The 25,183-nt window shown below is 41.9% G+C and overlaps 1 long non-coding RNA gene across 1 annotated transcript in view; it reads left to right on the top strand.

The window, feature by feature from the left end:
• The window catches only part of LOC106724641, a 205,685-nt gene extending 180,931 nt beyond the window's left edge, over positions 1-24,754 (top strand). Inside the window, exon 3 of the long non-coding RNA XR_001360477.1 lies at positions 24,694-24,754. This is a non-coding gene — a long non-coding RNA (uncharacterized LOC106724641). The remainder of the gene's footprint in view (positions 1-24,693) is intronic.
• Positions 24,755-25,183: the final 429 nt, after the last annotated feature.

Below are 25,183 nucleotides of genomic sequence, written 5' to 3'. Positions count from 1 at the left end.
TTCTCATTCATTTGTGATGTCATTATAGAGACCTTTTCTGAGCACCCCCAACATTTTTAAAATCAGAGTCTTCTGCATATTATTCTTATTTTGCTTCATTTTTCTTCATAGCACTCATCATGGTATATATATCACAACTAGGATATCAGCCTAGGAGGACAGAAATGTTATCTATTGTGTTCATTGGTGAACTTCATTGACAAGGACATGCTTGGCAATTAGCACAGAGCAATCGTTTGGTGAATGAATGCTGCTTCTAGGAACCAATATGCAGTTCTTGATTGTTCACCTTCAATCTTAGGTGAATTTTCTCTCTTGGTGCTGAGGATGAGAATGTCCTCAGTAGTTACATGCTGATATGCTTCCTTATCCCATTTGTTCCAACTGAAGTCTGATATTTGAGTACCACTGGGGAACTTGGGTCATTGGCCTAGTCCTGAAACAATCTTTGCGGTCAAAATATAGAATAAACTGATTGGCTAGACCAGTTCAACCTCCACTACTGGAGTTCGGTTGGTCAAGAATTGGAGTCTATGTCTCCCCAATAGAAAATTGAGATGCTGTCAGCAAGACTTCACAGGTTGTGAGATCTAAAACTGAAACAGTTTTTTTGGGGGGGGCGTCATTAAGAAAATGATTATAAAATTGCAATTACAGTATTAATTATAGGACACCGTGCATGTGACAGGCCTTGAAACTTTTAAGTGTCATGGCAAGTCTGTCTCCGGGAAAGAAAAAGTTAAAAAGGAAGAAAGCAGATGTCCTCACAGGGGACTGACAGGGAAGAGAAAATGTGGACTGGCCACAGAGGGGCACAGGGAAGGCAGACTTGATTAGAGACCTGAAGAAGGAAGACTGTCAATTAGGCCTGACAAAGTTCCCCTCTGCCTAGCTGAACACATTTCCTGCTCAATGCAGGAATTTGAAGAGTGGTTTCCAGCCAGGAAGAGAGGAATGCAGAACTGGGTCTTGAGCTTTCTGTCCTTCTCATTGTCTGCAGCCTGTTCTGAAGGGACTTGTGGAGAGAACAGCTGTGTGTCCCTAGTACAGCTAATCCCTTTTATTTTTTTGGGGGGGGATGTTACATAACATAAATGTTTAGCTGGATCCCCAATTCCCCCCTAATTTGAAACATCCCACAGAATGCCAAGTTTGGGTGGGGTGTGAATATCAATGAGCGAGTCCTGTGCTGTACATCCAGCATCTCAACCCAAGGAAAGAGGGATCACACTTCCTGTGTGGTTGCGGCTTGGCCCCCCCCCCCCCCCCAGGGCACATGGGGCTGAACGTGTCCACAGCAACAGAAATGGGCTCAGCGCTCAGAATCTGCACATTCTGCCTGGTCAGTTCATAAAGTGTTGCCTCCGTGCATTTGTGTAAAAGTCATCGAAGGTCACCCTGCAGAGGTCAGGTGAAGCTGCAGGGTTGGTCCTTGTGGAAGACGGGCAAAGAGGGGAGCACATGTCGGCTTTCCCTGCAGGAGGGCCTGATGACAAGCACCGAGGACATGACGTGCTTTTCTGAGCTTTCTCAGCTTATGGATTGTGTGTCGTAGATTCATGGAAATCTAGAACTCGGACTTCCTTGTACAACCAAAGAACAAACTGAGGTATCACAATGGTGATTCCATGCATGAAGTGCCTACTGTATATGAGGCAACATGCTCAGTGCTTTTCATGAAATATTTCTAACCCTCAAAATAATCTGAGTGGAGACACTCTTTCAGCAAGCAAACTAACAAACAAAACATGTACCCACAAGGTGCAAGGAGAATAATAGCAGACACAGGATTCAAATCCTTATCTATCTAACTCAAAGCTCTTGGTGGTTTCCATGGGTAATAGAGCCTTCCTAAGAATACCTGCATGATGATGGTTGTAATCATCATCTTATATAATAAAGAGCTAATATGCTAATTAGACGGAACAGCAGAACGACCCTCTGGATGAAGCTGGGGCTTCAAGGGCCAAGCCCCTTGCACGAATTTCGTGCATCAGGCCTCTAGTTGTTTATAATTAGTGAGCACCTACTATATGCCAGATACTGCGTTAAGTGCAATGTGTGTGTGTGTGTGTGTGTGTGTTATTTGATAACTTAACCAAAGTCACTCCATATTTGAACCCATATCTTTCTGACTGCAGTGCTGATGATAAAGTAAGTGCTTTGCTTATCCTCACAGTGTTCCCAAGATCTTAGTGCTGTGGACAGCTGGGCTGCAGCATTTATGACTGGGGAGCTAAACGGGGAGTGCCTCCCGGAAGACAATTTTACACTTGCCTTGATGATTCTCAAGTAGTGCACTCTGAACTGGACCACTGGGCCCCTAAACCACGCGCTTTGCTTATTCCATGGTGTTCCAGTAACCACAGCCCTTGGGTAGATGTGTAGCAGACCCACGAGCTGGCTTCCTTTCCACTGTCATGGTTGTCAGCTCCTCTGTGGTGGCCAGGGAACAGACTGCCTCAGCATTTAGAACTGAAAGTGCACATTAGCATCCCACGTGCCCTGGCCGAGGATCGCACAGCTCTTGTCGGCTGGCTCTGCTCTTCCCGTCCATGCAGCGGAACAATGGAAGCACAGCCAGGGCAGTGGAGGACTCACTGGACGTCCTGGCTCCGAGAACTTGACACATGAAACCCCAGAAAGAAACGTGACGTGGTTTGAAGAAAGAAAAAACCATGGCCAGTGCTTTTTCAGTAATCTCCTTGAAAAGAGCTGGTTTGAGATAAAAATGGCATCCCACTTGAGAAACCCTGTGTGGGTCTGGTGAGGGCAGAAGTCCAGGCATTCCTGAAGTTTGTGGAGGAAAAACTAGATTTTCAGTTTCTTGAGGCTTGGGTTTAAATTCTCATTTCAAAAGAATCCAAGATGAAAGAACCCTACTGGCTAATTTTAGAGCAAACTATTCCATCCCCCTGATTGACTCAGAAAGGGGAAAGGGAATTGAGAAAAGGCTTGAAATCTTCACTTTAAAACCAACTACGCCCATGAAGCCATCCCGTGCTGGGCTTTCTCCTTTAACATTCAAGGTAAAACACTGTGTTTGATGCAATGAAGTAATTTTGCTAACTCATATAAAAACAAAAGTCCGCCTGGATGTGCCTGGGCTCATTCATTCATTAACTGGGAGTCTGTGTGAAAATCCCTCTATATCTGCAGACCCCTGTTTCCTTATCTCCAAACTTGCAAGATGGAGTCAGGGAATGTAAAGGGAAAAAGCAGCTTAGCCATCATCTATTCCCGATTCTTAAGAAGCAGGGATCTGAAGGTGACATATCTGTACGAGGTCATTTAGCTAGTTAGTGGAGACAGGACTAAAACCTTGATGTTCTGAAACAAATTCACTCCTTTTGTCTTTTTTCTTGAAACCAAACAGATTCAATAAGTCTTTTCAGAAATTCCTCAGTATGCCTGTAAGAATAGATTTAATGAAGTTACCACCATGAAAGGTTTGACAAACCAGAATTTTGAAGCAGAATTTTGCAGATGAAAGCGGTATTCACCACAAGCCACGTTATTATGGGGGTGATACCACCTCCTCAGCTTTGGGGAGGGCTGGGACTGGACAGAAAGCCTCAGGCAACCCGCACAGAGAACAAACCACCGGCAACTGGCCGTCTAACACCTGACACTGTGCTATTGAGGATGGAAAGAAACACAATCCTACTCAGGCCACTGGTCTTGACTGCATGGATCTGACTCCTTTCTCTCTCCAGGGCCGAGAGTCTAGGGCCTGTGGAGATGAATAAGGAAAGGTGTTTCCAAGGGATTAGAGAATGTGGGAATTGAGACCCAAAGAGGGGAAGGTGTTTCTTCCTTTGCTTTCTATCACCTTCCATTATGAAGTGGGAATCTGAATAGCAAACTCCCTATAAAAATGGTCCTGCCTGGCTGGTGTGGCTCAGTGGTTGAGTGTCTACCTGTGAACCAGGAGGTCATGGTTTGATTCTTGGACAGGGCACAGGCTCAGGTTACAGGCTCAATCCCCAGTAAAAGGTGTGCAAGAGATAGTCGATCAATGATTCTCTCTCATCATCGATGATTCTATTTCTCTCTTCCTATCCCTTTCTCTCTGAAATAAAAATTATATATGTATATTTAAAAAATAAAAATTGTCCCTCAGTGCCTCCCCTAATGTACATACACTGTCCTGATTCCTGCAGGTGACCTCCTGCCTTTCCTCCCTCGTGCGGTAGACCCCTGCCCCCACCCAACTGAACTTTATTCTGTTCCTTACAACAGTCCTGCTGTATCTTGGTCTAAACTCCTCTCACTGCATGGGGGGGCCTTGCAGCCTCTCTCTGGAATACTCACCCTCCACCTCTTCCCCAGCAACACCAACATGTGCAACCACCTGCACCTCTCATCTTCACTGACAGTGGTCGGTGCCCCTCATCTGATCCTAGGGCACTCTGGTGCTTACCTCTGGGAGAACTGATAACATTGTGTTGCTATTATCCATTTAATTTCCTTTCTCCCCAATATACCATAAGCTCCATGAGCTCAGGGAACACTGAGTGAGGTACATAAAAGGAAAAGTAAGGAGAAATGTCAATATATTACATCATATACGGAATCCAGCTGTTGTACCTTCAAACCAATGATAAGTTTGAGAATAAATATTCTCCATGGCAGTCTGAGTAGAGACAAGAGAACCAACAGGTTCAGTAAGACTCTCAGAGATTAGAAGACAGTCCAGGAAAACAGATACAGCTCTACATAAAGAATATCTTTCTAGATATCACACCTGCCCGAGGATAGAACAGCCTGCCTTGGGAGGTAGTGAGTTCCCAGTCACTGGAAGCGTTCAACCAGAAGTTGGATGACATTTGGTGGAGACACTGCACAGTCTCAGTATTAGCCACTGCTTTAGATGAGGTAGTCCTGCGTAGATAGGCAAGAACTAACAAATCCTGTGTGGTGTCCCTTACGATTGCATTTAGATATAAGTAACACAATACCTGAGTAATAGTAACATAGAGAAATACGGGGTTATTTGTTTCATGTTTCAGGAGGTCCAAAGTTAGGTGGTTCAGGTGGGGAAAGTGCCTCATCAGTGTGACCATGGACTTAAGGAGTTTATACATGCTTTACTTTACTATCATTATTTAATAGGCCCCATGCTTACAGTAAGATAAAGTTGATAATAATGATGATGATAACGATATTGACACTTTGTAGTACTAATCTTGTGCCAAGAACTGTTCTAATTGCTTTCACGTATTTATTTACGGCTGTAAAATGGTTATAGTAGAACAGACCTCACATCCATGATCCTGAAAACAGCAAAGAAAAAGCAACCCCCACAAAACAGTGGGGTGGCAGTGGGAGAGAAACTAAAGAGTCAAAAGACAGGCTCTCTTCTATCCTTATGATATAAATATTTCCAGAAGCCCATCCAAAAGTAGTCTGCTTGATTCCACTGAACAAAAGTGCGTCACATGGCCACCCTCTGCTGGAAGGTGGCCAAGGGAAAGGGGACCATGAATGGAGGTGGAGTCAGATAATGAACAGGTGCTTCCACCGGGGTTAAGTCTTTTTACGTCCATCATGTCATCGGATCCTTTCCACAGCCCTCTGCGCTAGATACCAAAGGAAACTGAAGAGCCGAGTTTTGAGTAACTAGTCATTTAGCTCTTACCTTCCAAGGCTGAGATGTGAATTCACCTACGCTGACCTCAGAAACCATGCCTCCGTGCTTGTCACTACTACGCAGGGCTACCTCCCTGGCTCGGTTTGAATGTCACTCCCTCCCTCTCTGAAATGTGATAACCGAGATGTGCTGGTCACCTTGAAATAGGAGACAGAGTAGACTTACGCAGCGGTAAGCCCAGAGTTCGTTCTTTTCCTGTGATGGCTTTCCATGAATTTGCTGGAGCCACCGAAGGTCTGATGAGGTGAATGTCAGTGCCATGTAACCAGGCGTAAGCTCAGGCTGGCCCGGAATGAAGGACACTGTTGCTGCCACTGCTGAGCGAGGCACAGATTCTCGGGATGGAAAGTCATGCTCTGGAAATAGGTCAGATCACTTCAGCAGTGCGCTGCACGTATCAGGTCACAGAGTGTCACTCCCGCAGCCCCGCATTCGTGTCACCCGGAGCAGTTCAGTGACCTGAGGGGATGCTCTTCCCTCGGTTGTTTCATGTGACCTTCTATGCGTGGCTTGAGCACTCGGGAAACCACATCACTGTAGGACGGAGACATGTCCAGATGCAGAGGTATCAGCTGGACTATTCCTACAGGGTTTGTAGGTGAAACGGCTGAAGGAGGCTTCCATGGCTCTCTGCCTAAAATATCTGCTGTTGCCCTAGAACTACATCTGCCCGTGGGGAGGCAGCAGAGCACAGGCCTAAGTCCTGGCTGATGTGTGTTTGGATTCCAGTCCCCATCCCCCACGCCCCAGCTGTGCCACCTACACTCTCCAAAGTCATGTGGTTATTTTGAGAATTAAATAAGGTGATACCTTGAAAGCACTCAGCACGGTGGTCAGCAGGCACGGAGGGAAGAATCAATAAACGTTGGCTGCAGTTCATTATTATCACGGTTGTTGTTGGTTACATCATTATCGTCCAGAATAGGTCTCGAGTGTTTTACCACTTGAAGGACAAAACCCTGGAAAGATTCCCAGATATTTCCAAGGTAACTTGAGGTCCGTGTGTGTGGCTTACAGAGGTCAGGCATCTAAGCCAGCACGTCAGTAATTGAAAACTAAAGCTGGAAGTGTGTTTGTGGACAACGTCAGAGTAGACCGCTAGACCTATGCACACCCATCCAGAATCTAAGAATCTTTAAAAAATTAATCATCTCTGTACTAAGAAGACCCAATAGTGGGAGACACACTCAGGGTGAGGTGCTAAGATCTCAAAAAGCAACCCTGGGTCAGGCCTGTTTTTTTCCCTTGGGAAAAGCCCCTCCCTAGATCCATAACAACATTAATCACTAATGTTTTTGAACATGTACTCTGTGCCCTGCTGACATTCTGACCTACATGTAAGCCTCACCATTCCTTGGGGTAGGTTCTGTTACCTTCCACATGATAAAGTTAGAGAGATTGAGGCAGAAAGAAGTTGAACTTATCCTAGGCTGTGGTCGGCAAACTGCGGCTCGCGAGCCACATGCAGCTCTTTGGCCCCTTGAGTGTGGCTCTTCCTAAGCCTTAGGAGTACCCTAATTAAGTTAATAACAATGTACCTACCTATATAGTTTAAGTTTAAAAAATTTGGCTCTCAAAAGAAATTTCAATCGTTGAACTGTTGATATTTGGCTCTGTTGACTACTGAGTTTGCCGACCACTGTGAGTACAAAGCCTATAAGGAGTACCCTCAGGCTCTGGACTCAGCCAGGGGTGATGTAAATGTGGCCCTTTGCTCTGATGTATTGTTTTCTGAAGGAGACAGCAAAGCAGACCTCCATGAGCTGCTCCTTCTCATCCCTCTCTTCTTGGCTACACTTCTCTTCAGCCACGTTGAACTCTTACCCTTTCCTGGGACACATCAAGCTTATTCCCACCCCTGAGTATTTGCATGCTCTGTTTCCTCTGGCCTAGAATGAATCCAGGGGTCCCTCAGAGGAGACAATGACTCCCGACAGGGTATCATTTATCACAGAATCCAACCTTTAAAAATATAACAAAGACAAAACCAAAAATCTTTGTGGGAAGTAATACAATGTGCTTGTTTCTAAACTGGAATAAATTTCCAGTTCTCACCACCACCTCCATCTCCCAAAGGAAAATAGAAATCACCCATCAGCATCCTTTAGGTTAATCCTTTCATTCTGGTTTCCCCAGGACTGTTCAAATTTTTGCCTGTTTCCCTGGTATAATTATTAAGAGCACCCTCTTTCACTGTCATATGGGTCTCAGTTTAGGAAATGAGTTATATGGTCACCCTGTTTATAATGGGAATTTCTACTCTCAGTAGCAGTTTCCAAAGTACGCTGTCTCACTTAGTTGCAATTTTTTTTTTCTAGACAGCAGGCAGGGAAAAGAAGAATATACCTCCTTGTATCTGAGCCCAGGGTTTTCAAAGTCTAATTGGCCCCATCCTTAAATGATTAGGAAACTTTCCCAGCTCTAAAATCTCTCCAATCCTCCCCAGCCACCATGAGTTATCTCAACTCTTCTATCAGTTTTTGCCTTTACCATGAAGTTAAGACTGTGGACTCACTTTTAGACATTTATTTTATTCAATTTCCCATTTGTGCATATATTTATTGTTTCCGTTTATATAAGGAAATAAGATTGAAGGCTGGGTTTTCTTTTATTGCTCATGGTGTGTAATGCAAGACTATACATAAAATAGAGACACTATAAACATTGATAGAACAGACAAAATACAGGAAGCAGAGAGGTGAGAGATGAATGGAATGTGGAAACAGGGAAGAAAGGAAAGGGGGGAAGGAAATGCAAGTTTAATATGTGTTTCCCCAAACACCAAGAGCACTAAAGGGAAATGAGCTGATCCCTTATAACAATGACCTGTCTTCATTCAATGCAAACAGATGTGTTCTCCCCTTGACCAGTCCCTCTGCTACTATGAGCAACAAACCTTTCTAGACAGAAGAGTTGCAGGCAGGCTTACCTATAATTGGATTCATCTCATATTAGCTACTTAAGAGAAGCAAGGTGCCTTTCTATTTGGACAATCTTATAAGCGCCCCCCCCCTCACCTCAAATAAATACAGGGTAAGAGGCAATTTGTTTAAAAATAAGGAGTGCTTTCACCGGGGTGCTTTCTTCAAGAGCAAAAGTTTCTTACAAACACAGAGGTTCTTTGACAAACCAACAGCCATCTTACTGCCTGAGTCTGAGCCTTCTCTTGATGGTATAACAGAAATCGAGGGATTTTCTATTTTTTATAAGTTTGAGTTGCAAATAGGAATGAGGGCTTATTGGATGAAAAGTGTTGCTTCCATGATGGTCTCAAGTTAAGCCTCTTCTTTTAAAAAAACAGATATCATCCTTTCTCAAATGTTGATGATTAATATTTACTTCAGGTTCTATTTTAAACTGAAAGAAACAAAATTTTATCATTGTAATCTATTTCTCTGCACTATGTAATAAGTGAAGTAAGATTTAAGGAAGTCATCTATTTTTTTACCCTTCAATTAATGAAATAACTTCCTCATTTAACTCTGATTTTATTTATTCCTTTATACATGCATAATTTGCATTTGTTACTTAGTGAGTGATGAGTATATGCAAATGCTAGTATACAATAATTGCTAAAGTATATAAAAAGACAAAATTTAACACTGCTTCATGAATTGAAGGTACTTCCTCAACCTGAAAAACAGCACTGACAAAAACTCACCACTAACAATGGATGCAATGGTGAAAGAATGCATTCTTTTCCTTAAGTTCAGGAAGAAGACAAGGCTATCTTCTCCCATCACTTCTATTCAACATTGTGCTACCAGTTCTCATCACAGCAATTAGGCCAAAAAAACAAAATAAAGAGAATCCAGATGAGAAAAGAAGAAGTAAAATTATCTCATTTGTAGATGACCATCTTGTATATAAAAAATCCCAAGGGATCCACCAAAAATGCTTAGAACTAATAAATGAATTCAGTAAGGTTTCAAGATATAAGATCAACATACAACTGTCCATTGTATTTGTATACACTTGTAATAAATGATCCAAAAATATAATTGGCAAAATAAATCCATTGAAAATAGCATTAAAAATAATCAAATACAAAGAATTGAATCTAACAATGTAAGTCCAAAACTTGTACTCTAAAAGCTACAAAAATATTGTTGAAAGAAATTATAGCAACCTTAAGTAATTAGAAAGGTGTCCAAAACCTTACCTGTAATGCATTTTCTATAAGCTTGTCCATTAAAAGTAACCCACAAATTGTACAGGATTGTTCAACAAATGGATTCCACTTTATTTCAACAATCTCATGATCACTAATGGGATATTTTATCATACACGCACACACACATAAACTTGGCACCGAAAAAAAATCATAAATCTAAAAATTATTCTCTGCAATGTGAGTATGAGGTGTGCAGCCTCTGTTGGGAAGAACTCTGAACATTTATTTGGCTGTCAACAGAGGGAAGAATGAATGTGAACACTGGCCAGTCTTCTGGTCTCCTCCTCAGGCCAATAGTCTTTCAGTGAATCCCACAAAAGGAATGCATAGGTGATTCAACACCAGGCTTCTCACACATAGGCTCCTTCGAGTGTGATTATTTTCCCAGAAGCCTCATAAAACATTTTTAAATCACCTCTTCCATTTTCCAGGTGATATTTCCTCCAGTTGGATACAGTAACTCATGTCCCCTCAGCCAAAGGGTTGGGTATCCAGATGACTCTAGAAGGAGAAGAAAGCCAAGATGTTATTGAACACATCACTTTTAATGAAGGAAACACCTTGGAAAGTATTATGGCAAATTACTTTAGAGAGAGCAGGTAGAACTTGGCCAATGCACCAAGGCAAAGAAGAGTTGCCGAAACTGGAGGAGATAAATCTAAGAGTCTGGGGAGAGGTGTCCTGATGAAGTTAAGAACAATTTAATGAGTACAGTGTTTAGAGGGAGTGACATAACTGTGTCACAGATGATGGGACAATTGTGCAATAAGTCACCAAACCTCTCTTATAGTGGTTGAATAGGCATATTTAAACAATCAACTGCCTCTTCTGTACATTTGGTCTGCTGACTTCAGTTTCCTATATGGTTTTCAGTTCTGGCCCATTTACAAATGTACAGAAACATCTGCAAACTATGCAACTACAAAGGGACATATAATTCTGGGGCAATAAAAAGACGAAATTCCTTTTGAACACTGATGGGTTTTTAAAATATAACTCCAAGGAAAGATGATGCAAGAATACTAATAATGTATTTTTTAAAAATAAGAATACTAATAATGTTTCTATTTTATGTCAAAGACGTTTAATTTCTTTCATTGTTTTCAGCACGCTGTAATGTATGGGATAAAGATCAGTTCGGATATATTTTGAAAGGTTTTTGTTTTTTAGATCATATGTTTACATAGCAAAGTGACATCATTTTGCTGTTTATGTTTAAATTAGATTTCAAGTGGAGAGAGTGGAGCTTATCATCCCAAGCATAATGGTATTATCTCTCCCTGCAGGTGGCAGTGGAGTTTAACTCACCTGTTTCCCCAGTTCTCTGGTGCTCAGTCCCATTCTCTAGTCTATAGATCCCTAATACAGGGTGCTCCATATATGCCCTTAAATGTTAGCATGTTCTTATAAAATATCTGGTATTGTTTTGCATGCGTGTGTTTTAATTACATGATATTATATTGTAATATAAACTCATCATCTTTATGGAACTCAGCACTCTTCGGGGTGGAATCTACCCATGTGGTTGTAAACATCTAACTTGTGTTTCTTACTGATGCTCATAGTTTCTTGGTGGGCATCTCTTGCTTATTTATTTTCTTGGGGTTTTATTGCCTGCAGTTTCCTGCCACCAAAAATAACATTCTGAAAAACAAGCTTGTACTGGTCCATTATGAACATTTGCAAGAAATTTTTCTGGTGTACACACACACACACACACACACATGCACACACACAATTGTGTTGACTAGATCATAGGGAAAAATACAATTTTTGTTGAATATTGCCTAATTGCTTCTCAGAATGGTTGTTTCAGTTTACTCTTCAATTGTGCACAAAACTTCATGCCCTCTCAAAGTCTTGACAGCACTGGATTGTCCCAACATGTCTGTTATTTTGCCATTATAAGGGCTAGAAAGCAGTATCTGATTGTTGTAGTGTTTAGTCCTGCTGTTTCTAATGAGCTCACACACATTTTTATGTATCCATTAGACTTCATTTTCTGTAAATTACCTGGTCACATTGCCCATTTTCCTACTAGTTTCCTGCTTCAACCTGTTAATTTGAAGTTCAAGTATATTTTGGAAATCAGTCCCTTAATTACAAGCATTAAATATATCTTCTCCCAACATGTCACTCACTGTTAACATTATCCAAGGTATCCTACCCAAATATGGATCCAGATATGTGAGTAATCATTCCACTCTCTGGTTTGTGTATTGGAGTCTTGTTTGATTCTATTTTTACCACCTTCAAGTCATTAGTATATCCTTATAAAAGGTCTTCTATTAGATATATAGGTTTACCTTTATACAACAATAGCCAATACTTAGAAATATTTACAATTTTCTAGAATATTTCACATATCCTAGCATATTTAGACTTTCAGATGAACCTCCTATAAATGAGACAGCTATTTTGATCCCCATTTTTCAGGAGGAAATTGAAGCATCAGGAAATTAAATAACTTACCCTAAACTATACAGCCTGGAAGTGAAAGAATCTAGATTTAAACCCATACTATCTGCACTTCACAATCCACGCTCCTGTATTTTATTCCTGTGGAGTTATTCCTTTTTAAGTTAACAATCCTTCCTTCCTTTCTTCTTTTCCTTTCTCCCTCTTTTCCTCCCTCATTTGTCCCTCCCTTCTTCCTTCCCTTCCTTACTTCTTTCTTTCTTCTATCTTTTTATAAAAATTTAAACCCCTACAATGTAATACATATAAATTATTAGTTGTGAGCACACAGTTTTTTAAGCTGTATGTCCAGATGAGATTCTCCAAGAGAGCAAGTCTAGATAGGGCAGGAATGCCAAATCTTGAGCCTTGGGACACTCATCAGTAAGATGGGGCCCAAGAAGCAAAACCCAAAGAACGGGCTGAGAAAGAGTAACCCGTAATGGAGCAAGAGAATCAAGAGTCTTCTGTTTCCCAGAAGCCAGGTGAAGAAAGCGCTTCCCAAAGTAGGGATCAACTAAGTCTGACGCTGCAGAGGATTCTAGAAGAATTCTCAGAACTAATTTCTGGAGCAGCACTCAGGACCCGTACAAGAGCAGCTTTGATGGAGGGATGGGGACAAAAGTGGGGGACTTCAGGGAGAATAGGGAGCAGAGTTGAAGACAGGCAGCAGGGACAATGCTCTTTTCAGGAGCTCTATTGCGAAACAAAGTCACGAAATGGGATGGTAGCAGAAAAAGGAAATGACATCAAGAAAGAGTTGTGAGAATTTCTCTGGTTAATTACTATACATATCATTGTACCTCAGTGTATTGACCATTCCCGTTCATGGCAGTGTGCTTTGTTTATACGTTTTTGCCACAGCCAACAATGCTGTAATTGAGATATTTAATACATACCTACCTGTAGAATGTAGATTGTTTTCCCCATCTTCCAGTCATCTCAATATTTATACATATGTATTTTTAGATAGTGGTGTTTTGTTATTCTATGGGTAGATTCACAAGGGTGAGATTGTTTAATAGAATTGCATATATACATGTATGTTTTATATTTAGTCCATATCCATCTACTGATACATATTTATTAATAAATACTTACACAATTTACATTGATATTTACATTAACTTACATTTATGCCAGCAGTGTTTGAGTATATCTTTTTCTGAAATCCACACTGGCAAATAAAACACATCCCTGGATTGTGATTTTTTAAAAAATATATACTCTTACTGATTTTGAGAGAGAGAGAGAGAGAGAGAGAGCGAGAGAAACAGTAATATGAGAGAGAAACATTGATTGGCTGCCTCCTGCACATCCCCTACTGGGGATCCAGCCAGCCAGGATGCTGGATTATGATATTTTGCTGCCATGTGTCAGCGAGTCATAATCAAGAAAACTTACCAGTATTTTATTTGATCTTCAAAATGGGTCTATGATACTTTTAATTCTGTGATTCCCAGTTTGCTGAGGTGGAGAGGTAAAGATTCTCACACAAGTTCACCCACCTTCAAACTCAGATCATCTCATTCTTAGATTCCTTCTCCTCCTATTTTCAACTGCCTTCTTTGGTCCCTGGTTCTATTCACAGATTCTTCTCAGCACCTCTGACTCAGAAAAGAGAACATTCTTTTGGGTTGGACTGGTGTCTGTGTTTCTCTCCATGTAAGGGCCTGGCTGCATAGCCTGCTACCTACCCTCCTTCCCCCAGCTCTAGGCCCCCTTGGCCCTGAGTGTCTTCTCACCCTGAGGCCCCACAGAATCTCAGTGCATATTACACATTCCTCCAGCAAAACGAATCCACTGGCAGGCACCCAGGAATACATAGTCACACATGCGGCTCCCCGAGCCGGCTGGACTGTGTCCAACTGTGGTCATAGGTAGCCGCAGAGACAGGCATAAACGCAGGTCCTGGAGACTGGACCAAAGGCATGGCAGGTCGAGTGGGCGGAACCACAGGCATGCTGCACAGATGCCAACCAGTGACCTCTACTCAAGCCGTGCCAAGAAAAACGGAGCATCATAAGAAGCAAAAGGATCCTTTGACTCCCTGCCCTATCTTCTTCTCCCTCAGAAATGCATGGCTGATATTCCACCAGTCTAAGGTTTTTAATCACCAGATAACACTAATAGTTAGAGCTATCATTTATTATGGAAGCCAGAAAATAGTACATTATAGGCATTCCACATGCATTAGCTTTCAGCTTCAGGAAACCCATGAAAGATAGGTTAGGTTATTTCTGATCCAGAAATATTGACATATTCAGGGCGGCATGCCTCGTAAGTGGCAGAATCAGAATTGAGACTCAGACTTTCTTGATTTAAATGCTCATGGGCTTTCTGCTTAAACACATCCCTGTCTACTATAATGTTAGTAATAAAGAATATTTGTAAGTAGTTAATATGCATTGGGCATAGTGTCCAGTGGTTTACACAAATTGTCTCAGTTATCCTGACAATAATTTTAATTTCATCAACTCTTTCCTCCTCTATGATTTAAAAATAATAATTATTAAACAGATGAAAGAGCTGTCTTAGATACCTAAGCCACTTCCCCAAGGTCCTAGGACTAGCAAGACCTAGAGATGGAATTGGAAATTAGATACATGTGACTGTGGGCCCTTGCTCTTGACTCTTGTCTCCCTAAAATGTAGATCGTCTCCTTCATCTCTGTGGCTCATCCTCTTTCTGGGGATGAATCTGCACATATTCTTTAGTAGCAATTGAAAGTAATGTGTTTCTCAAGGCGATATTTAAAGTCCAACAGGAGCTTGACTGATCAAATAAATAAGTATGTTTTTTCTTTCAGAGAACGTTTATGAAGACTTACCTTCACAGCTACAAACTCAAAAGCTTCTTGACTATGATGTCAAGTTGTTATTGTCAGTAGCTGCTTTGCCTAACTGCAGTGTTTTCAAGGGTCAATAGAAAACAGCCCTGACCCTTTTTGTTGGAATTGAAAGGTCACTAGGACTTTGCTTTATCTATTTATTTATTTGTTTGTTTGTAATTTGCCAATTACAGTTGACATTCAGTATTATTTTATATTAGTTGCAGGTGTACAGCATGGTGGTTAGACATTTATATAATTTACAACTGAACAAATGGAAAGTCAAAGGTGTTAACCACCTGGATATGGTGACTAAATCATGAGCTCTAGAATCGCCCAGACATGGGAGTGGACAAGCTGTGGGAATTGAGCAACATACTTAACCTTTCTCAATGTCAAGTTCCTTATCTATAGAGTGAGAATGAAAATAGTAACCCACTTCAAAGCATTGCTGTAAGAATTAATAGGTTAATGCATGTGCTTAACACATTGTCTGGCCCCATCATTGGCCCTATAAATGTTGGCTTTCAGTGCATATCACAACCAACCTATTGGAGACACCAAGGAAATGAATGTACCATGTGTTTTCTCAATGACTTTCAAGATACTTGCTTCTCATTCAGTGTTTTATTCTCAGTAGAACATTCTTACCTTTCTGTTCTTATATTTCTAAATAGTCTTCTATTTCTATTCTCTACTCAAGAGAAATTTGACTCAAGGAGAAAGATTACTACAACCGTATGTATGTCAGGAGGGGATTTCATAACTTTCCTACATTCATTTAAAGTGCTGTGAAATTCTTTTGAAAAAAAATAGAAGTAACTTTGCCCACCTACTCAATTCCTTCTTAATGCATTACTTTTAAATCTCAAGTTTTAATGTAATTTAACTCATACTAATTATCACTGTAATCCCAACAACACACAGGTCATTGAAAGCCAGCCCATTAAATAGTTTTGTCTCACCCCCCACCTTTGGAACAGTATAAACCATTAAACAGAGCAGTTTTTAAACAGACATGCACTGTAGTTTCCTTACATCTTTCTCCAAAGCCTTAGAAAATTACTATTAGTGTCATTCAAGTTAAGAAATTTAGTCATATTTTCTAAACCGTATGGATATGCCCCGGAATGGAAAAGGACAGAGAATAAGTAAGTCTTCAACAGCTGGGAGAGGTTTTGTGGATTTCATAGTGGTTGGGAACTACTAACAAGGAAATATTACACATGGCCTTTGGCAGGAACATATTATAAAATCCAGAGCCTTTTGTTATGGGCTGAGTAGGGAATTATTCATAATTGTTATTTGATTTGGTCTTCTTCCCGTCTTCTCCTTAACAGAAGCTTTCCTGCCTTGAAAAATTACACCATTTAAAGGTGCCCTATGTCTATGATTATAAGCTACATAACCTGGCAAATATTACTGAAAAAATAAAAAGCTCACGAGGCCAGTAAAATTTACAGTAGCAGATGGCATTTTCACCAACCTGCAGTGCCAGTATTTCACAAAGATAAAAGGGGATCTACCCGCTCTTGAGTAATGCCAGGAAATGTCTGTCATTCCCAGAATATCTCATTCATTCAACTGACATTCATTAATCCCCTGAGCATCCTGATAACTCCAGGAAAGCATCCAAACTCATCCGTGTCTGGCTCCTGCTCCATCTCACACTGCTGCTCGCCCCTAGGAACCCTAACCTCCAGCATTTACAGCTCAAACGTGTGCAGCTTCTACCGGTGACAAGTGACCCCAAGCAGCTGATGACATGTGAATGTATTGATGCACTAATTTTAATCACACATGCTTTAGGCTGGTGACCCTAAGGGAGTCATTTGGCTGCTCAGTGACACTATCTGGCTGCCCAGCATCTGCCTTTCTATAACACATTGCCATTTTTCTATTTCTGTATGTACTCTGAATGGGTTGTATCAGTTACTTATTGCCACAAAAATGCTGTTTTACAAACAAACCCCAATGGCCCACGACCATGAACGTTTATTTTGCCCCTGTATCGGTGGGGTTCCTAGGCTTGGGGATGAGCATTGGTTGATGTCACCTGGGCTTGCCCACAAATCTGTGTTCAGTGGTGGGATTCCTGGCAGTGCTGTTGCTCTGGTGCAGGCTCATTTATAAATCTGTGATCTCAGCTAGTCTAGTGTGGCCTCAGTCAGGACAACCAAGTCAACGTGGTTCTGCTCCTCTTGTCCTTCATCCTCCTGCAGGCCAATCCAAGTGTGTTCTCATAGCAAGGGCAATGCTTCCAGAGCCACCAAGAACAACCAACTGAGCGATTTCAAAGTGCACTTGCATCAGGCATGCTAACACCCTATTGGCCAAACCAAGTCACGTGGTCATTCCCACAGAATAAGTGAGAGAGACTGCAAGGGTAAGGGTAGGGAAGGAGTGGAGAATTGGGGTCATGTTTACAATCAGTCCGCTCCATGGAAACAATGGATTCCAGAGTGGTATTTGAGAAGACCTCCCTTCTATTCCACTTGAATTCTTGGAAAAGTTTATACAGTTTATCCTCTACGCCATGGCATTGCTAACTGTTCCCTCACTCTTCCCTTTACCCTGTGCCCTGCCCAGTCCCTGCAAGTGCAGGCATGAGACAAATAAAACGCAGTCTCTGACTTTAGGAAGAATACAACTTATCAGGGAAACACACTTACATAAGGATTGAGCTGGATAATGCAAATGAAGACTAACATAATGCTTGATCCATGGTAAGAAGGTAGAGAAGATTGTGCTGAGGTACATTCCATTCCTCGAACACATTTCTACCTGCAGCTGCAGCAGACAATCCCCTGCATCTGACAGCTTCCTACCTCAAGCACCTACAGCTCTCTGCTTTTCTATCTGAGGACTTTCTCCCACACCCGTGCGAGTGGGTGCCGAGCACACAGGTAAAACCCAAAAGCATTAGGCATTTGATGCTCAGCCAGTGAAGCAGGTGTCAGTGGACAATGCTCCCGCTTCCCCCCCCTTGTTGAGATGATTCAGGTTGTGTCTGCAGAGTTCCTCAGCGAGAGTCCTGCAGTGGCCCCATGAATACTCTCTTTGTTTTCCCACTTTTCCCAACTGGTTTCCTCCAGTCACTGCTTGGGCGTCTTGGGATCATTTCCCATAATAAACTACCTGCCTCCAAGCCCTTATCACAGGACCTACTTTGGGGGAGAACCCTAACAGAGAAAGGGCAATAATGGTAATTAGCTAGAATGACTGTGAAGTCCAATGTGCAAAAGTAGAGAAATTCTTAAGAAGCATAGAATGGGGGAGGTGCTGAATCTTCTGTATTTCTTTGTTTAGACTCTGGAGACCTACCATTCACCAGTGAGCTTCACACACACAGATAGATGAAGTCACTGCCTGAGATGTTCCTCCGGTTAGCTATTTTCACAGGATTGAGGGGAGGCAGGAGGTGGAGGAAAAAGGCACGCAAACCTCCTTTGAGCAGTAGTCTGAGCAGTAGCCTTTGTGGTATGATATGAGGTTCCTATAGGTCAATGTCTACAATTTCTTCGGAAGGAATCCATCTCTTTAGATAAGCATTGCCCCGCCTCTGTGAGTGGTTTTTATGAAGTTCAGCTACAGAGAAAACAGACAGCAGTGTAGGGTAGTGGGACATGCGTCTTTGAGAACAGAAAGACCTAGAGTCAAGTCTGAGTGCTGCTCTCCATGAGCTCTGTGACTTCCAGCCGGTCAGTGTCTTCATTTCGTTATCTGCAAAATGGAAATAATAGCCTCTACTCTATATGTTTATTCTGAATATTAAATAAAATAGCAACCATAAGCCTCCAGACACTATCCCTGACATATAATAGATACTAATTGAATTTTATCTATTATTAATTTGGAGTCCAACATGCATGAGTTTGAATTTTTGTCCCACTACTAAATGGCTAGACGACTCTAAAGCAGTGGTTCTCAACCTTCGGGCCTTTTAAATACAGTTCCTCATGTTGTGACCCAACCATAAAATTATTTTCGTTGCTACTTCATAACTGTAATGTTGTTACTGTTATGAATTGTAATGTAAATATCTGATATGCAGGATGGTCTTAGGCGACCCCTATGAAAGAGTTGTTTGACCACCAAAGAGGTCGCGACCCACAGGTTGAGAACCGCTGCTCTAAAGCAATATGGCACCGTGATGGATAGCTCAAAGACAAGCTTTGGAGCCAGATGGATTTGGGTGTAAATGGATTTAGGACCATATGAAAACTAAGTGATGTCAGGCAAGTTCCTAAATCTTTCTGGGCCTAGTTACTGGTTATCTGATCTTTAAATGGGAATGATGACATGCTATAATTGGTCTATTCTAAAATATATTTTCAAAATCAATATCACTGATATCAGAAAGTATCTTATAATTAATGGCGTGCCACAGTTTAATAGGCAGAGTTCTACTTTCTGAGAAGTACATAAAGAGTAAAACCTTTTGCAATCAGTTGTGTCTTGATACACTGAAATATGGTTTTACTTAATATGGATGGCTGTACAGATTAAATGAGATGGTACTTTTAAAATGTTAGCTTCTAATAAATACTCAGTAGAAGTAAACTATATACAAATTTTTAAAAAGTAAACTATAACCTTAACTTCTTAAGATAATTTTTCAGTCTTAAGCTTCTCATCTGTAAAATGCAATAATAACTCGTCTCATAGGTTCCCTGGGAAGCCAATCAGAGCTAGGGTTAAAGCATCTCACGCAGAACCTGACAGGAAAGTAAGTATCCAGTCATTGCTTGTTCCTCTGCTCCTTGAGGGTTTAGGTACAAAAAATGGGAAAAGACTACGGCCAAATTAAGCAGGAGACACATTGGTTGGAAGGAGAGAGGGTATTTCATAGAACTAATGGGAAATGCCAAGACCCAGGCTTGAAAAGTAATAGGAGTTGGAGAAGCTCCAGACACAGCACACTCATATTGGTGGAACATTCAGGTGAGGCCACCGTATCTAGCATCAATACTATCTCCGTCTCCATGGCCTCAGACAATGTCACTGTCCTACCACTAGGGATGGGGCTGTTGACACTGCTGCTGTAATGATTTGACCTTAACTGGCCCATGCCCTTGGGAGCAAGACGGCTATTGACTGACTTAGGTCATAACTTGCTTCCTGATTGTACTAGAGGACTGCTTGTGGGAGCCAACAGAGGGAAATGGGCCATGAGAACCATTTTTTGTGCCACATAATGTACACAGTGATATAGGGGTCATTCTCCACATGTAATGTTTTTCAGAAAAGAGTTGAATAGTGAACAGCTAAAACACTAAAAGCGACAACAACCATATCATAAATTTACACTAGATTGCTTCTTCTAAAATAGGCCTTGGAAGCAGGCCATTGATTTAGTGTTCTCCCAGTGAGAATACTGGAAAGTTATAAAAAAAATACACAAAAACAGAAAACAGAGTGAAGCTTCGATATTTATTGTACAAACACCAAATCTGTCTCTGACAAGTGTAAAGAAAGCTTGTATTTTAGGAGTTAGGGTATTAGGGAGCTATAAAGTTAGGAGGACTGTACACAGGTATCAATTATGATTTCCCAGACTTCCCTAAATCTACTGATAGGAGATAGTATTGGGAGGAAAGGCCTCATTTGAGCCTATAAATTTATGATTTAAAGGTTTTCCTTTAAGAGAACATAGAGATGATATAATTAAGAAACTTGTTCAAGAACCTACAAAGAGTTCAGCCCAAAGGGACCTTTGCCTTGGCTCTTGGCCAGAACTGTGTGTCTTTGAACTTCACCCTGAAGTGAGTGCTGAGAGTACACACACACACACACACACACACACACACACACACACACTTAACTTGGGAGATATGTTGGCTGCTCTCCTCTACTATAACCACTTTGAAACCTCACACCTTCTCCCTAGAATTTCTGCAAAGGAAAGTAGAGAATAATGAGTCCTAAAAAGGACTATGTTGTATGTCCACTGAGGTTTCTCCATGCACAGAGAAGAACAACATCCTCCAAGAACACAGACTTGGAAATAGAACACATCTGTAGGACCTTGGGCTAGACTTCAGTTCCTCTGATTCCTACTCTGGTTACAGAAGATGCTAGCTACTTTGCAGTGGTTTGATATGACCGGGGAGAAGGCATGCTAAGTACCTTGAGCATATATATGCCAACTAGTTTCTTCCAGAGACATTAAATTGTGTGACTATCTCTGTTGTTTTACTCATTTTGCTTTTGTTTCTCAGTGACTGTTGGAATGCTTGAAATAATTTATGGCACCTTCCTAATAACTGTGAAGGTCATTCAGAATCTGTTTCCCTTTAGGCTTTTATCTTTCTTTACCTTTGATCAACTTATGGTACCTTGCTGTATTTTAAGGATGCTGTCTTAAAACATTTCTGCAACAGTCAATACATCATAATCACTTTGAGAGAACCAGAAATTTCTATATAAAAGATTAGCAGGGCAGCTTAGAAAAGGTAAGCTGGATTAAACACTATTGGTAGAAGATATCTTTTCATTGAGCACTGAATTCACTGTTTTTAAATTTGGGGAAATTGTACTGACATAGTAATGTCAATTATAACACATAATTGGCTCAGAGAATGGAGCCAATCCTCAGGCTCAGAGGATGGGGGTGAATACTCTTACTTCCTGGAAATCCAGGAGAATAAACTTTAGGATATCCGGGTGAGATGTTCTTTCCTCCATCAGGGAGCTTCACACCTCATTCCTCACTCCCTTGATCTGTTCCCCTTCTGAGTCTAATCTCCTTTCCTTGGAGGACTTTGCAGGTTGGGCAACTAACCAGAGACTTTCCAGCCTTCTGAGCAAGCGACTCAATTTCAAACCCATGCAACTTCTGTTCTCTTGTTGTTCATGTTCATTGATCCCATTGAATATGTGATTTTATTGTAAGCCATCTGGCAAAGTCTTACAAATGAGATGCAAGTAACCAAATCTTGAAAGATTTCACTTCTGTCATTCCTGGTCTCATAAGTTGGCAGGCCACCTAATAAGGTGTTGTTTTTCCCTGAGGAAGAAGAGAGAATCAAAGATAGGAGTGCAACATTTAAAATACATATATAATTTGTAAATATGACATATATTTAATAACTAGAGGCCTGGCGCATGAACTTTGTGCACAGGTAGGGTCCCTATGCCTGGCTGGTGATCTGGGCTGATCTATGGGGTGACCAGTGGGGCGATTGGGGGGCCCCCACTGGCACCTGCCTTGGCTGGCCTAGCGCCGCCTACTCGCAAGCCCCGTCCCCTGCTGCCACGGGTCGCCTCCCTCTGCGGGGCAACTGGCACCCATCTTGGCTGTCCTGGGGCCTGCGGGCTGTGGGCAGCTCCTTCATTGAGCGTCTGCCCCCTGGTGGTCAGTGCATGTCATAGCAAGTGGTTTTCCACCGGTAGTTCTGCCATTTGGTCGATTTGCATATTAGGCTTTTATTATATAGGATAGAATTGGGAATATTCTTATATTCTCTGTGGTGGGGGGGGAGAGGAGAATAGTGGCCCTTGATGAACCATCTTACATCTTGAAAAAAAAAACAATGAATTTTCTAAATAATGCTATTATTCATTAAGAAGAAGAAGAGCAGTAAAAAAAATGGAGAGATGCAGTGTTTCCTGGTTGCCAGGCACTATATAGGCACGTCATAGATGCTTCCTCATTTGAACTCCAAAACAACCCCCCAAAAAGAGACATTTTTACAGAATGAGCCAATTGAGGCTCAGAGAGGTTAAGTGATTTGTCCATGGCCACACAGCTGGTAAGTTGAAAGCTGAGTGTTAAGCTCAGTTTTCAGTCTCACCTTGCAGTCCACACTCCTCCTCTGTGACAGGTTCATACAGACTAAAGGTGCTGCATGAAATGCAGAGAGAAGCTCTCGATCTCTCCAAATCCCACAGCAGAGCAGGAAATAACTGAAAAGAAAAAAAAGCACAGACTCCCAGGCATCCATAGCAAGCAGGAAATCACACTTTCCCATGAGCTGGGGCTGCCAAAGAGCATTTCATAGGGGCCTGCCAGGGTCCATGTGGGTGGGGTATCCTCCAAGCCCTACCCATTCCCCATAGAAGCATGATTTACTGAGGGTTTAGCCTTCAATCCCTTTATGTATCATGGTTGGAATCCACAGCGAGGGGAGGTGCCTCTCAAGCAAGAAACTGCCAGATGCTTCCAGCCCCTGACTCTTCAGTTTTGTGTCTGCAGCTTTTATTGAGGTATTTCAGTGGAAAACAACCCCAACACAGTCCATTTGCAGGTCCTGTGCAAAATCTCCTGTCCAGGGCCGGGGTCGAGTGCTCACGTGTCTGCATAACATTCAGATTTCCAACAAAAGTCAAGGAGCAGCTCCATACCGGTGAGGGTTCCTTGTAACACCAAAGCGATTGCCGGGGAGAGAAGAGGGTGTGCACCTCTCTCTAGCCCGTGGCACTTCGTATATGTTGCTTTGAAGCTTGGAAACTGAAAAATGAATCACCTTTATGACTTGCGTCACTGGTGCCAGAGCTGGAGCCTTCCTGGTAAAAGAGGCCGTTCTCACCAAGAGAGGGCAGCCAGGCCCCCATCCAGATCCAGGGTCCCTGTGCAGAAGGGAAAAGTGGTGAGGACGCAGGTCCCCGGCTGCAGATGACCACCTTGTGAATCAGCTCCTTGTGATACGTTAATCTTGAACAACTTCTTTCTGATCAGCAGACCTGGAGACCGTGTTTTGACCAAGACCTTCAGCTGCTCAGCTGGTTTTTTTGACCCCTGATGATGTCACAACCCCCTTCAGTGATTTCTCTTGCAGTGAGAAGTAACTCACTTTTAATCAGGCATCCACCAGACACTGGGCACTTGATTTAATTCTCACAACCCCTTGAGATAATAGTATAAGCTTCTTTAGGCAAAAAAATGAAAGTGGCCTCGGGGTCACTTTGCTAGTTAAAACTGAAGAACGGTCCCCAGGCATTGTGATTCACATTGCAGAATTCTTCCTGCTCCATCACACTGATGTGACTCATTTAATTTCACACACTCAATCACTCTGTTATGAACTCATGTAATAAACATCTTTTGAGTGCCCGTTATGTGCTGCATATGGTGCTGAGCACTGCCATACAGCGGTGAGCGAGACGGACTAAGTTCTCACCGAGATTGCAAAATACTTGGGAGAGAAACATAGTGAATTAGAATTGTGTTGAGTGCTGAGCAGTACAATATTAAATGGGTGTCAACATGCAGCAAGGACCCAAACTAGTCTTAGAGGGGATGAGTAGAGTCACAGAATAATTCTCTGAATAAATGAGGCCTGAAGGGCGAGTATGAGTTAACACAGTGAGCATGAGCAGTGTGGGGAAAGCAGACCACTCCTCAGCAGAGGAGAAAGGCATGTGCCAAGGCCCTGAGGCATGAGAGGGTTTGTGCTGTTCAAGAATCTGGACGAAGTTTGATTTGGTGGACTGTCTCCTGATTGCTCTAAATTGCATCATCTTTGCCAATAAATGGTGGCCAAGACTCCTATCTAATGAGAAAGAAGGAAAGTGGGGATTCAGATCAGAAGTCACTTTTATGAGTAAGGATGTTTTGTTTGTTTTGTTTTTGCCTAGAATGACTTCAAGCTCAAGCACATGACAGTTCCCACCTAGTCACTGGAAAAGGGATGAAGATGAAGGTAAGTTCCTGATATGTATGTATCAGGCATCCTGATGGATATATCCTGCTCCCTTAAACCCCAAAACGGTTCTCTGTGGATCCTTCTCTAGCCCTCATCTTCATCCTGTCACTCCTGGGTCCCAAGAAAATAAGGTATTTTCCTTCACTTCCATTAATCCAAAACTCTCTTCTAGAAGGGAACTGGTGGGAAGGTGATTAACATTTATTGGGTACCTACTATGTAACAGCCGCCACTTTATTTAATCCTATAGGGCAGATGTAGTAACTCCATTTTCAGATGAGAAAAAGGAGGGTTTGAAGTTACATTATTTGCTTGTAATCACATAGTAAAAGCAAGACCTCACGTTTTGTTCATTTTGTTCTGAAGGTAATGTTTGGCTCTAGGACAAAGGACTTTTTAAGGTACTTCCTATGTATGACTCT

The sequence above is a fragment of the Myotis brandtii genome, unplaced genomic scaffold (assembly GCF_000412655.1).
Source record: "Myotis brandtii unplaced genomic scaffold, ASM41265v1 scaffold911, whole genome shotgun sequence".
Classification (NCBI taxonomy): Eukaryota; Metazoa; Chordata; class Mammalia; order Chiroptera; family Vespertilionidae; genus Myotis; species Myotis brandtii.
Note: the sequence above shows the minus strand (reverse complement) of the source record. Positions and strands in the feature narration are given on the sequence as shown.